The sequence below is a fragment of the Falco cherrug genome, chromosome 8 (genome assembly GCF_023634085.1).
Source record: "Falco cherrug isolate bFalChe1 chromosome 8, bFalChe1.pri, whole genome shotgun sequence".
Lineage (NCBI taxonomy): Eukaryota > Metazoa > Chordata > Aves > Falconiformes > Falconidae > Falco > Falco cherrug.
In genome coordinates, this window is record NC_073704.1 from 8,391,230 (window position 1) to 8,405,324 (window position 14,095).

Below are 14,095 nucleotides of genomic sequence, written 5' to 3' on the forward strand. Positions count from 1 at the left end.
AGTGTTTAACCTCCCCGCCCCCGGAGCTGCCACAAAAATTCTGATTTACAGTAATATGTGGATGCCTTTTGGATCTGCAGTGAAAAAATCTATGGTCTCACCAAGGGGAAATACTCCTTCAAGTGCCTGTTTTGTGCTTCGGTTTATCCCATCCAAGTGTATTTCAGTCCCAGCAGCAATCTCTCCCCTGACAAGGATTTAATATTAGGAGGCAGTTGGCCCTAATTCAGCAAAGCACCAGGTCATCGGCAGTGCTCGCACAGTTGTGGCTTGCTCCCTTCTTAATACTGTATTTAGCCTGGGTTCCTTGGGAGACAAATGTTTGGAGCAAGGACACAAGTTGGTTTTGTTCCTGTTTGTTTGCTGTCCAAATTAATAATAGGTTAAAGATGTCCTGCTGATTAGCCGTAACATCCCAGCAGTGTTATTTGTACTGTCACAGTTGAGGTCGGGGTCCTGGGGTGCTAAGGGAAGAAGACACCAACTCTGCCGTGGAGATGGAGAAAGGGGAGGCTTCTGGTCTTAAGGAAAGAAGTGTCAGTGTTCAAGTGGCCTTAAAAAAATGGATTCACAGCTGGTGGTGTGGATTTCCCTGGCTGATGAGAGCGAGATGGCTGAAAAGCAAATATGGGGAAAATTGTGAGTGAATTAGAGGTCTGGAGTTAAAGAAGGAGGTGCGTAAATGCTAATGGTGTTTTTGAAACTAAGCAGAGGCATCCCCAGGCACCCCGTTTCCATCGAAGTGGAGCAGGACAGACTTTGCTGGCCAGAGAGCAGCACTGGCTCTGCTTTGTGGGCATCGGGGCACGGGCTGGTGGATCTGGCTGCATGGCAAAGCGTTTGTCTCTCCCATCCCCAGGACCTGCGCTCTGCGTGCAGCTTAGAAAGTTCACATAAACTTATTCAACACTTCACACCAGTCCTTCTGCTTTCTGTCCCAGGTCCTTCCCTGCCAGACTCAGGGGTATCTGGGGTTCCCCTCTGCTCCCCAGCCTCTCGCCATCCAGCAGCATGCAAGGAATAGCACTCCACAATAAATCACTGCTGCCCAGTGGGGCCAAATGAGCTTTGCAAGCTTCAGAAAAGAAAATATTGAAAGCTCTTTCTTGCTCAACGTCTATCTGCGTGTATATATTTACACATATCTATAAAATGGATGTGTATGTGTATATATATAACATATCTATAAAAGAAGGTTGTCTAGAACCACAGCATGCAGCTTTTCTCTGTCAGCAGGCTTTCCACGAGGCTGGGCTTACACATGGGGACCAGATGTGACCATCCAAAAAGGTCTGTTCACTTCTATACCCACTCTTATTTTTCCATCCTACTTAAGTACAGCATGAGACATATGGGCCAACCATCCATCTGAGGTTAAGCGGAAACCAAGAGTGATCTCTTACAATGCCATAAATAGCTAAATAGCCGTTTTCAATAGTAAATAGGGATATGTGAATTAAGAACGAACTCTGAGCAGTTTAGGCATTCCAGTTTCTTGTTTTAATATCTTCATGTGGCTTTTTCCCCCCCTCCCTTCTTCGCTTCTCTTGGTGGGAGGTGACACGTTTAACAATGCTTCCCATGAGCAAGAGGCCCACTCTGGTTATCTAAAGCAGAATAAAAAAAAATAAAAAAATAAAAAGAAAAGAAAGGGCTAGGACTCTTCAAAAGGAGCCTAGCAGAACTGGAGACCTCAGGCGCCTTGGGAACCATATATTCAGTTCTTTGAGGGGACCCTGAAAAATCCCATCCACACGATATTGGCAGTCAGTGCAAGGGTTGGGGGACACATTGCCAGCTTAGAGCCTTTGTATGAACTTTCAAAGCTTTCATGAGCTGTCTCAGCCAGCCACCCTTCTTGACGGCAACAAAAGCTGTCCAGAAAGTCTAATTTCTGTCACATGGAATGAAATTTTCTGATGGTTTTCTATTTGCTTTTGTTCCAGAACAGGAAGAAAAGTTAAATTTTTTCCAGTGAGCGGAAGGTCTTGTGAAACATAGTCAGAAACACGGGGCGACCTCATCGAAGTGGACCATTGAGTTTCAGTCTAAATGCTAGGTAAAATGATATCAGAATGAACGGAAAGGATAGAGTAACCAGCGTGAAAAAGATGAAATAAAGCTTTTGGTTTCAAACTTAAATGTTTCTGAGGTTTTGCTGTCCAACTCCTTCAAAATCAAAATTTTCCCACAAGTCAAAATATTTTGGATGAATCAGGACTTACTGTTGAAAAGCTGCTCTGGGAATTTCAGTGGTCTGCCCAAAACACAGCCTGCTGTCACATCTGTGCTCATCTTTATAGCACACAGTTCATATCCACATGCAAAACTTGGGATCCAGCTTTGAGGTGGCCCTGCTTTGAGCAGGAGGTTGGGCTAGAGACCTCCCGAGGTCCCTTCTGACCTTGGTGATGCCCAAGGTCTTTGTCATGGAAAGTAGTAACCTTGCTAAGAGGTAATGGGGCAGGAAGAAGTGGGGAGGAAAGCAAAACAGAAGAAAAACAGAGGTACAGGAATGTGCTTTTCAAAGCCATTCCTAGAAGGGAAAAAACAGGAGGAATATTTGTATGTTTTCAGGCTGCAAATTTTAAATTTCTTCCCTACTTTTCTTCCAGAACATCCCCGAAGTAATCCCCTCCAGCCACTCTACAGACCTGATCTCAGTTCAGTGGTGGAGAAGGGAATCTCCTAGATGTGTGAAGCGTCTTTGGGAAGGTAACATCTCCCAGCTGCAGGGAGCAGCCATGAATGGGGAAGGCACAGGAGAGCTGGCTACTTAAGCGATAAACAAGTAAGCGTCTTTAACTTTACCCACTTTGCTTTATAGACAGGGGAGAAAATGACAAGCAGAAATATAAAATCATACAGCGGGAGCCATTGCACGAATCAAGAGAGAGGAGCGGTCCTGGTGGCTGAGGGTCAGCACCCTGTGGCAGGGGAAGCACTCACAGACCAAGAGGTTTAGTAAGGTAAGGAGCACTTTGTTTATCTGGTACTGATGTTCTCTGCAAACCTAGGAACTGCATGAAGTCACTTGGTAATTCTTGCTTGTGCTGCTAGCTGTACTGGTCTTCCTGGAACCTGGTCTGCTAAGGAAATTAGAGCCTACAGCCACCCCTGACCCGGTGGGACAGTGGTACAGGAGGGATAGAGTGACTAGTTCAGCCACTGCACCTGAACACCTGGTGTAGTTAGGCTAAGTAATTTTGGTACTAACACGGTGCGAGGTTGACGGCAGAAGTCCTGCTGCAGAGAGCTGCCCCCGAGCCCCGCAGTGGGCTCAATAAATAGGTTGGACATTTGGTGTCGTAATTCCAACAGTGCATGGTATTGGCTCAGCTCCGCTGTATTCAAAGTCAGTGGGAAGCGCTGACGGCGAGCCAGCATGGCTCTTACAATCCCTTTCTCTCACTAATTACTTCTGGCTGCCGTGGAAGCCCTGAGGACTTCAAAGGGATGACACTGGATTTGCACGAGGCTGTGTCTCTGGATCTTCCATCCCAGTTTCTCAGCCCATGGTGGTCCATAAGGCTTCAGAAGGGGACTCACTAAACAACTGCAGAAAACATTAAAATATATTGTGCGTTCCCACAGATGCACATTCCCACACAGACAAAGGCAAGTTAAATGGAGAGAAATCAAAGTGCTAAATGAACAATTGAAATGCAGCTTTTTTTTCTCTCTTTGGCTGTAAATGAAAAAGTATGCACACAAGATGGAGTTGGGTTCTCCGAAAGGTGAAATGGTTCTTAAATAAAACGTGCAGAAGTGAGTACTCTGCCCCACATCAAGAGCACCATGGGATGCTGCAGAGGTGGTCCAAGGCCGGGGGCACCATCCTTCGGGGCAAGTCCAAGCTTGAGGCCTTGGTGCTTTAGACATCGTTCTTAACTAGCTGCACATCTTCCCTTATGCCAAACACTGCGTACACCCTTCTGGTTGTGTCTTAGGACCTTGTAGCCTTCCTACCTCTCTGTTAGTACAAGTCCAGGGATAGACTGCTCCAAGGAGATTTGTTTCTTAAAATTATTAATGAGTCTCCAAGGAGCTTCATGCACCTCCCACCTAAGCAACTGCATCCCTGTCATTTTGCTACTCCATTCTCAGGGACCAGGTTTTGAAGCACAGCATTGATGCATCAACTTTGCTGCAGTAGTTCTGCCTTGCCTTGGGTGGGCATGTGCTCTGCTTCTCTGTGAGGGAGCAGAGAAACGCTGAAGCAATCTGTAACATCCACAGCCATGCCAGGACACCCACCAAATCAGTGCAATCCCTCCCCCTCTCTCAGAGGCTGCATCAAAGAGGAGAAACTTTGGTCCAGGCTGAGCACAAAAGGCATTTTTGGTCTTGGTGGAGGTTTGAAGGAGGTGCTTGTGCCAGGGACGGTGATGCCAGCCCAGGGGGACAGGGGAAAGTAGGTGGGGAAGTGATGGTCTCTGTGCCCTATGAAGGGGCAGCAGAACATGGCACTGAAACCACAGCAGTGAGTGTGTCTTTTCTCTTCTAGAGAGCACTGCCCACCTTCTCAGGCTCTTTTGGGAAAAGCGGTATAATAATAAGGGTTTCTGTAACAAAGGTTGTTGGAGCTATCTCCAGCACCACTGCATATCCTAAAAGAAAAGGAGAAATTGATTTATTTTTCCCCCCCCCCCACTAGAAACAATCAACCCACAGCTCTTCTGGGCAGTTTCCTGCAGGGGGGGAGCAAAGGGAGTGCGGGGCTATTTTTCCCCAGAGCCTCCATCAGCCCTACTCCCAGGAGGCACCCCCCCTTGCCACAGGGAGATTCAGCCCTTGGGACACAGGGCTTTTTCCACCCAACAAGGGGGCCCCGAGCCCTGGAGGGTTTTCCAGTCACAACACTTAAAAAACACATCCCAGGGCTGGATTAACCCTGTCCAACGTGGAGATGAAATATAAGCAGTTTTCATAACACAGGGAAGTTTTATAACTAGTCAGTGAGCTGATGGGACAGCTCTGGACGAAGCAAATAAATAGAATCATCAGACAAACTTAAGTGATTTTGGCCAGGCTCTTCTCCTGGATGAAACCATGTTGGCTCCATTTGCTCCACTCCTGATTTTTGCCCGTTTCAATGAGTGGAGAAACAGAGGTTTCCACTAAACCGTTAAGAAAGTGGTGATTTCAAAATAGCCAGGCAGATCTGACCATACTTATTTGAACGGGCTTTTAGTAACCTTCAGAGACTGGCAATTCGGGTGGTAAACCCACTTTATGATCTGTTATTACCTGTGCTCTGCTCAGAGGCAGCAAAACTCATTACAGGCGTAAATGGCTGGAGCGCTCCTGCATACCCGTGCAGGCAACCTTTAATGCTCTCCCTTTTCCGGCTTCTCAGCGATAAAAATTCATTACTGGTAAAAAACAAAAGCCACGTAGTTAGCTGCCGGCTTGCTTAGTGGTCAGGCTTCTGTGCTTGGGGCTTTATTTCGCTGCTGACGTCCCATGGATGACTGTAGAAAAAGCACTTCGTTTTTAGGAAGTTGGCCAGTACGGTATGCTTTCTGTTTTTTATTTAACTGCACATTAAATGTTCCCCTTTGCCCCAAGTTTTATTAAGGAGAAATTAAAGAGAGCCTTGTTAAGCTGGAAACACAGAAGGAAAACAGTCCGTCCTGCTGGGCCAAAGAAACAGCCTCAGGATCAACCCTACATTAGCCCAGTTCTCCAGACATGATATAATTATGAACATGGCAGTCCGCAAAGGGCATGGGAACTGCAGACATTCCTCTTATAGAAAACTGGGGAGAAATGAAGGCTGAAAGGAACCTCGGAGTTCAGAAAAAATCACAGCTGGTGGATGTTGGTGCAAGCTGACCATGTTGGGTGATGGAGATTCCTCAACAGCTCTGCACAACCTCTCCCTGCTATTACAGCATTTGCCCTAAAGTAGAAAATGTTTCATATCTCTAGCAAGCAGAAATTGCGAAGTCCACTGGTATCCCAGCCAGTTCTTTTGGTTGTGGGGAAATAAATAAAGTTCAAGAAACTGGTCTGTGGAGAAGGTGTTCAAGAAATGATGGACCAGAGGGTTTCCAATGAGCTTACAGGTCCATTGGCATGTGGAATCATGTCCTGAGTGTTGGGGCATGCTCACGTTCCCCACCACCTTTGCTTCCCTCATCTTTCCCAATGCTTTGGCTCAACATTGTGCTACTGGTAAAGGCCCATATATTGCATTTGGGCTTGAAGGCACGTTCTAGTGCTCGTAACCCACCATCGCCTCCAGATGCTTCAAAAACATGTTTCTGGTTTTTGAACCATGTTCTGCCTGGGATGAAGCTATGCATTCTGGCTGGTGCTCTAGGAAAGTGCAGGAATCTGTTGCTTTTGGTGGTGTTTCTCCACACCCCACCTGTGCTGGAGTTTCTCAGTGGAAGGAAAAGGTGTGGATTAACTCGGTATTAACTAATACCGAGAGCACCATCTGGTGGGCTGCGGGGCTGGATAATGCAGGCAGTAGGAGCCGGGGATGGGCTTGGGGCTTGAAAGCAACCCAGAAGTGCATCTGGTCGGGGCTGTCAAATGGTTGTGGTCCACCTGGTCTGGCTTCCCACAGCCACCAACTGGCAGCTTGAAGGAGATGGAAATAATCCCCATGGTGGTGATGAATAACTGACATTTCTTATTGCCTTTGGATTGATGGAGCTTGACGTGCTCCTTGAAGAGTGGAGAAATCCCTAGCTGGGATGACTAAGTTCCTACCATAAATATCCATCATTTCTTCGAATATGGATAAAATCTTTAAATTGGTTATATTGTGGCAATGAGTTCCGCAGGTCTGTGATCTTTAAATTTATATATGAGTACATATATATTTCTGTTTTGTGCATATATATAAATATATATCTGTTTTAAGTTGGCTGACATTCGATGTTACCATCTGCAGCTTTTGCTTCTCTGAGCTGAACTCCTATCCCCAGGCTCAGGCCATGTGATTTCCCTTAAAATATCCTCTGAGCAAAGGTGAAAGCCGTTTTAGCCCAGCTTCAGCTTTCTGCTTCTCTTGCCTGTGAGGTGCCTTGTTGGGCTGGCAGTCATGGCTGGGTGATGTTAGGTGGTTTGTTTTTTGTTTTTGTTTTTTTTTAGAAAATACACAAATATGTTTGCTATAGTCTGCTCTGCTCCTGCACCTTCAAGAAGTGAAGGAAATGTTGACAGAAGTCTGACTGGAGATGTGACTATAACCCACAAATTTGTTGCTTCTTAATGTGATGGCATTGCTGAGCATGTGCTGTGACTGTCTCTGGGGCTCTGCAGGACAAGTTGGTTGATGTTCTGTAACATGCTTACAGTGAATTTTTTTCTCATTACTTATGTTTCTATACAGCCATCAGATACCTCATAGAATCATAATTGATGTGAATTATTTAATAATGAGGGTAGCTCATGGTATTTTATCCTCAGCATCGGCACTGTTTTTTGTTGTGATGAGATTAGATCAAACATATAGAGAAAAATTAGTACCAGGGGAGTTTGAGTTTGCAGCTGCAGCTCTCTGGGATGCCTTTCTGTTGGTTCTTGGTGCTGGTTGGTTCCCAGGGCTTGCTGCTTCATCGTCTGTTTGTCCTCCTCGTTGCTTACCCTCCATACACTCTTCTTTCATCTGAGGCAGCAGATGAGGACCGGTTCCCACGTTTTCTCAGAAGGAAAAATCTCATAAGAAAACACATGAGATTTTCCTCTAAGTTTTCATGTTGTAGCAGGTGGAAACATGCAAACAATGTGGAAAAAAAAGCCAGCTGGGTGGACCCAACTCTGTTGTCAATGTGTCAAAAGGTAGTTAATAGAAACTCCTACTGTTGCTCTTTTTGAGTAAATACTCCCAAAGGCTCTGCTGCCAATAACAAACAAGTCCCGCTCGAGAAACACTTGTTAGTGTGAGCCTTGGGCAGGTTTCCCAACCAGGAGGTAGATGTGGGCTTTCCCCTTAGGGCTGAGAGTCATGGGAAGCACTAAAAGTGCCTCGTGGAGATTTTCAAGTCTTTCCCCTCTTGCAAGTGAGAACTTGGTGGAGTTCCAACCACTTGCACAACACGCCCCTCCCTGGGTTTGCTTTTTCAAGTGTGAGCCAGTATGCAAACTTTTTCTTGGAGGTATGCCAAGGTCCTCCTTAGGACAGGGGCAAATCTCCTCCTTTTCCCCAAACCCATGCTGGTGTTCTTGGGCTGGCATCACTGTCATTGTCATTCTGGCCTCAACAGCCATGCAAAAGCTCCATGTGCATAGAGCGCCAGCACCATATTTTCCCAGTATTATGACCCTGTTAAGGTGAACCACCCCTATGCAGCCCTGCTGCTGCAGGTGCTGCTCACCAGCAATCAGGTTTGCTTGCTGCAGCAGGGTGTTGACCCTGCTGTGTTTTGCAACAAATGGAAAAAATCAGAGTTGTGCCCCACACCAGTAATCTCGGCCACAACCCCTTATTTTCTTCCACGCCAACAGTTTGGTATCATCAGCGATGTATGTGGGAAAATGGATGCCTTGGTTAAACCCGCTGGCTGTTGATGCCAGCCTGTTGCAGTTGAAACAGGCATTGATTTCTGGTGGTGTGCCCATGCAGTGCTTCCGCAGCAGCTACTTCCCATCGTCACGGAGGAAACTAGGAGTGTGGGCACAGCACCACTGTGCTGCAATTTAACAAACCAAAATAGTAAAAATCCCTCATGCAGATGAGTTTTTCCTCATGACATTTCCCTTCCCCCTCATCTCCTGCCCTTTTCTGTGGGCTCTGAATTGCAGCACCTGCTTGCTTCAGCTGCTGTGACTAAAACTGGAAAATAAAATGATCAGTGAGGCTTGCTTTCTTCTCCCCAAACAATACCCAAAATCTCCCAAAACTGGCATGCTCTGTGCAAAAACCTCTGCATTAATAAGTGCGCCTTTGGACTCTAAGAAATATCTTTTGTGTGGGGTTCCCCCTGCATTTTAATAAGCCTGGCTTTTTACAAAGACGCCCCCACAAAAAGAAAAGAGAGAAACAGACACATACACAAAGACAAATTTCATTAGGCTCTAATCTCCTTTCTGACAAATACACTCCTGCCGATCTCTAAGCCCTTTCAGGCCAGCAATGCTTTGCTTTTTTTTTTTTTTTTTTTTTTTTTTTTTTTTTAAATCTTGTTGTTGTTTTGTTCCCCACCAAAATAAAACTCGTCTCAGGAGGGGACCCTGGTGCAAAACACCGGGTACTAGCATTAAGCTCAGCAATGCTGAAATGGATAACACCACTTTTTTTCTTCTTAAAGGTGTGAAGTTGTTAATGAGGTGCCCCACACGGTAGAAACCCAGCAAATCCTTTGATTAAATCCAGTCCAAGTGGTAGAGGCTGAATTATTTGTACTTGGTCCCTTTGAGGGATGGTAGTGGCAGTGGTTGGGGGGAGAGGAGAAAAAGATGAGAAACAACATATGCTGGACAGTGGGGTTTGCTTAATTTGGCAGTGCAGCTTAAGATAATGTCAGGAAAAGGGAGGGGGTTGTTAAATGGCATCGGTACTTGATACTGTATAAATAAAGATGCTGGCAGGAGGATTTGCTTTGAATTGCAGCATTTTTGGCTGTGGGGGAACTTTTAGCAGAAGATCTCGTGTCTGTATTACGGCAGCAGGACTGTGCTGCTCTCTAGCAGGTCAGATTTTCTATTGGGATGGAGGGAGATCAGTGTGTTAATCCTCACATCTGTACATTTTCTTGAAGTGCTATCTCCTCCCTTGCTGTGGGGTGAGATGTACAGCAAGGGCTCAGTCGTACGCGGTGCCGTGATGGGGCTGATGTGAATTCCCTCGGAAGATTTCTCCCGGTGGCACTCAGGGTCCCACCTTTGAGCTTGGATCCTCAGAGCTAAGGGTTTGGGGTTCTACTGTCATCTTCTATTTCAGTTGGGTCCCCAAATCCTGTGTTTTCCCAGGCTCTCAAGACTTTGGCTGTAAGGTGCCGTACCTATAGTCATGCCAAGGAGCAAAAAAGGGCTGAGCTTTCCCTTGCTCTCTGCTTCGCATCTACTCACCTGCACAATACAAGCTCTTTAACTCTGTTTTATTCCACTTTGATGACTGAAAATATGGCTCCATCATGTGCATATGGGAACTGCAAAGAAGGGGTAAGTACGCTTGGATTACTGAGGTGCAGAACCAAGGCAAAACCAGCACAAAAATAGAGAAATTGCAAGGGAAGGAGCAAAACACCCAATGCAAACTACCTAGCGCTGCATTGCAGGAGGAGTTGACGTTTTTGGCTGGTGGCCCAGCAGAGCATTCCTGGCATAGCTGCTCTGGTCCCGCGGGTATTTAGTTGCTTTGGGGTCCAGGCATATTGGCTGTCTGTGCCAGAGTCCCCGGCTTGCAGCATCCAGGGCATGGTAAGATGCCAGGTTGTGGGTGTCTGAGCACTTTCGTGGGAGGCAAGATGCTGTGGCTTTGGGATATTGAAGGCTGACGAAGAGTCAGTACCCTGTCTTTAAAGAAATGCCATGCAGGCACCCCGGAACAGGCAGGGCACTGCCTGCCCTGTGGCAGCTGCCAGCCTGAGGCCATCCATGGGGATGGAGTGAGGGGAAAGAGCTAGCAATGACCGGCTGTCCAACGGGAGCAGCTAGGAAAGAAAAACATCTATTTTTCTCGCGTTGGGCTGTTGAGGCTCAAACACACTTAGCAAGTTTCCTAGCCTGCCTGGAGCCGTGGCGGGTGCCGGCAGCTGCCTGCGCTCGTGTGTGTCGTCCCGTTCCCCCCCTGCTACATGTCAGGCTGACAAAAGCTTTTGCAGGGAGCAGCGAAGGGCACGCAGGCAGACGGCTGGCAGGCGGCAACTCATCCGGCTGCCGCAGCTCCGTCATCCCCGTGGGCTCTTGGGTGTAGCACCGCGATCCCCCTGGCTTGATCCCCAGCAGCTCAGCACCATGTAGTTAATGTGGTATGTAAAGGCTTTCCCATCAGCCCTCTCTGGAGCCCAGCCATCAAAACAAGCAGCCCCCCCCCCGGCCAGGGGAGGACAGGAAACGTTGCAACTTCAGCCCCCCCCGGCAGGGCTGGCGTCTGTGTTCCCCAGGGTTTGACAGAAAATGGTCTTTGTGCCCTGCAAAAATGTCGTAATTGCAGACAGTCTGTCCAGCCTGCAAGGAATTCACGGTCTGAGAAATACCCTCTCCCACCCAAAACGTGAGGAAAGGCGTGTCGAGGATGCATGCTCCAGCAGCTGCATTGGTGCCAAGGCTGCGCGCTGGTACGGCTGTGAAGAGCCTGAGTGATGCCAGGGATGGTAACAGGTTGCTTGAAAAGCCAGGCAGCTGGGATGGGTGCTCAGTGCCTTCACTGTGGAGGTTAAAGCACATCCACGGCCCCGCAGGACCTTTCAGTAGAGCCAAGAGCTGTGCAGAGGCAGTTGCAGGTCACTCCTTCACTCTGACAGTGGTGTTCTGATCAGAGAGCTGGGGGGCATAAAAACAGCCGGCTTTTTTCAACATTTGAGAAAACAACCCTCATCGATTCACATGCTGAAAAGAAACCCCATGCACAGGGGGAGCAGATGGCCAAGCTCCCCACCAACGCTGCTCTGCACTGCTGCTTTGCGCTCCCTCCAGCCCCGACGAAAAGCTGCAACAAGGCTCTGACTCTGAGTTACTTTTAGAATTGATTTATTTACAGTTTTTAAAAATAAAAATTTCAAACCCCAGCTAGGGCTGTGAGATTTCCCTTTTCTCAGGGGACAGGTTCAGAGCAGAAGCATGGGGTCCTGCTCCCGGTCCATGTCCAGAGGATGCTCCCGGCTGTTCAGCAGAAGGGGAACACAGCTGCAGCTCTGTGCTCTGCGAGACCTTCCCAGAGGAAACTTCTTGACTACTCACACAGAGAAACATTAGGAAGAAGTCTGATAATTTCAAGTATTTGTGAGTGGGAACTTTTTTTGGGAGAGTTTCATCGGTGCAGTAAATATTTGGTCACCTAAGAGATTTCCTGCACATCATTTGTCTTCTGATTGAATGCTCTGGCTTCATTCCGTAGCTGTTAGTGCACACAGCCAGTTTTCCCTTCTGGGTCAAAAAGGAGTAAAACCAGCCATGCAACTTAATCTTTCTGTGCCACTTTAGGGGTGGGCTTCTGTACAAATCAAATAAATCAGGGGATGCAGCAAGTGGGGAGGTCTTAAAATTTGCCACATTCGCCATAACAGTGACTCCTTCAAATGTGACAACTGACTGCTAGCAAAAATCTCGGCTGAAATCACTTAATCACTGCAAGCAGCTTGAAGCCGGGGAAAAACCCCAAGCAAATAATCCTGTGGTCTTTGGGCAAACAGTCAGATACAAGACTTGCAGCAGCACTGTTGCACTTGGAAGTGCATCTGGTTATTTTACCCAGTGTTATCATTTGGGCTAGTGAAAGCTGTACCCAGCTCTGTAAACGCTCAGTGCTCAGCTATTCAGACTACAGTAATGCTGCTTTAAATGTAGAAGATAGCAAAGACTTCCAAGGAGATCATAGTGAATGCATTTGAAAAATTGCCTGCTGCTTACAAAAACAAAAACTCCTCTTGATTCATCTTTAAAAAGAGGAGAAAAGCTGCTGGCTACCTTCTTCACCTCCCTGCAACCCAATAGCATGCTCTCCTTCATGCTATACAGGGAAACAGCAAGTCTGTAAAATGTGAATTAAACATCAGAGATATTTTGGGAGAAAAATCCCAACACCAAACATCTGTTCCTGGGTTTCCCGTGGCCAGAAGGGATAGGTCAAGCTTAGTTGGAATCGAAGTGCCTTTTGCATCCTGGTCCTCCATGCAGCTCTGCACAAGCTCAGCTCTGAGCGGGTGGATAGCCTGTGCTCTTCAAACTAGATACACACAGGAGCTCTGCCAGGATCCGTGCACAGGGTTTTGAGCTAAAGCAAATGATGGGTTCTGGACCAGACCTCAAAAACTGAATAAGTAAGCTTCTGCTGCAATGGCTGCCTTTATATTTAAGGTGAAGACAACGTGCAGAAATGGCACATTACTGTGCACAACCGTTGCCATCATGAGAAAATAACTACCTGTCCTTACCCAGCTACCAGGCTCACTTTTAATGGAGCCTGTGTGGGGAGGTCAAAGACTCCCCGTCAGAGAGATTATTACGGAATAAATCAGAGCAGCTTCAAGCGAGCAGCTTTTTTTCATTAGCCAGGGCACAGCAGAGAGATCAGGTATCAGGCACTCCATCCTGGCTCATCCGCAAGGGAGGGTGGAGGAAGAGCACACCAAAACATGTATCTGCTCTGGAAAACTGTAGTGGACACAGTTAAAAAAAATATACATTTTTTTCAGCTAGATAGAATGGAATGATTTACTGAAAGTGGACATTGGATGTAGACTTCTCTCCCGTCTGCCCTGCCTATAAAGTGATCTTTCACATGCTTGTCTTTGGGAAGGTTTTATGAGAGTATGTTGCAGCCTGGGCTTTGCTTGCAAGTCCTTTACTGCCAGGATGATCAGCTTCCCTTCCTCCCCAGGAGGTGTGGTGCAAGGAAGAGAAACAATAATTCCATGGTCCCTGGAGAAGCCAGGGCTGTGCTGTGCCTTGGTCCCTGCCCTGCAACATCACGGGCATTGGGACCCCCTTTTTGGGGGGGAGCGAGGGCAGGCTGGGGGCTCCTAGACAAAGTGCCATCCTCAAGTGGATAGATGCCTTTATCGTGGGGTGAATTATCCACTTTAAGGTCTCATTTGGGCTGTGATTCAGGAAAGAGTGATTTGCACTGTCTCTGCCTGGCTGATCGCTGGCAATACAACTTCTGCTGCAAGGATGCACGTTGCTTTAGGCAGGACCGAGGTGGTCTGGATGGAGCCGCAGAACCAGTCGCTGCTGCTGAGAGGTGCTGGTTTCCCTGGGAAATCTGAGGTTATGCTGTGGTCCTCGGGAAACTTAACCTAAATTGGAAAAGGAATAAACTGGAAGAACAATAAAAGCGAGGGAATGGAGCGAAGGGTAAACAGAGCAAGAATCATGCGTAATGTTTCCCTAAATCTGGGTCTGAAAGGCATCTAAATATAACAAATATTGAAAACTTTAATCCTGTCCAGTATAAACAACAACAAAGTGTTGG

At 47.2% G+C, this 14,095-nt stretch overlaps 1 long non-coding RNA gene across 1 annotated transcript in view; it reads left to right on the forward strand.

Annotated features, from left to right (window-relative positions):
• The window catches only part of LOC129736681 (uncharacterized), a 79,823-nt gene that overhangs the window by 17,238 nt on the left and 48,490 nt on the right, over positions 1-14,095 (forward strand). Inside the window, exons 2-4 of the long non-coding RNA XR_008733655.1 lie at positions 1,947-2,059; positions 2,616-2,715; positions 2,828-2,969. This is a non-coding gene — a long non-coding RNA (uncharacterized LOC129736681). The remainder of the gene's footprint in view (positions 1-1,946; positions 2,060-2,615; positions 2,716-2,827; positions 2,970-14,095) is intronic.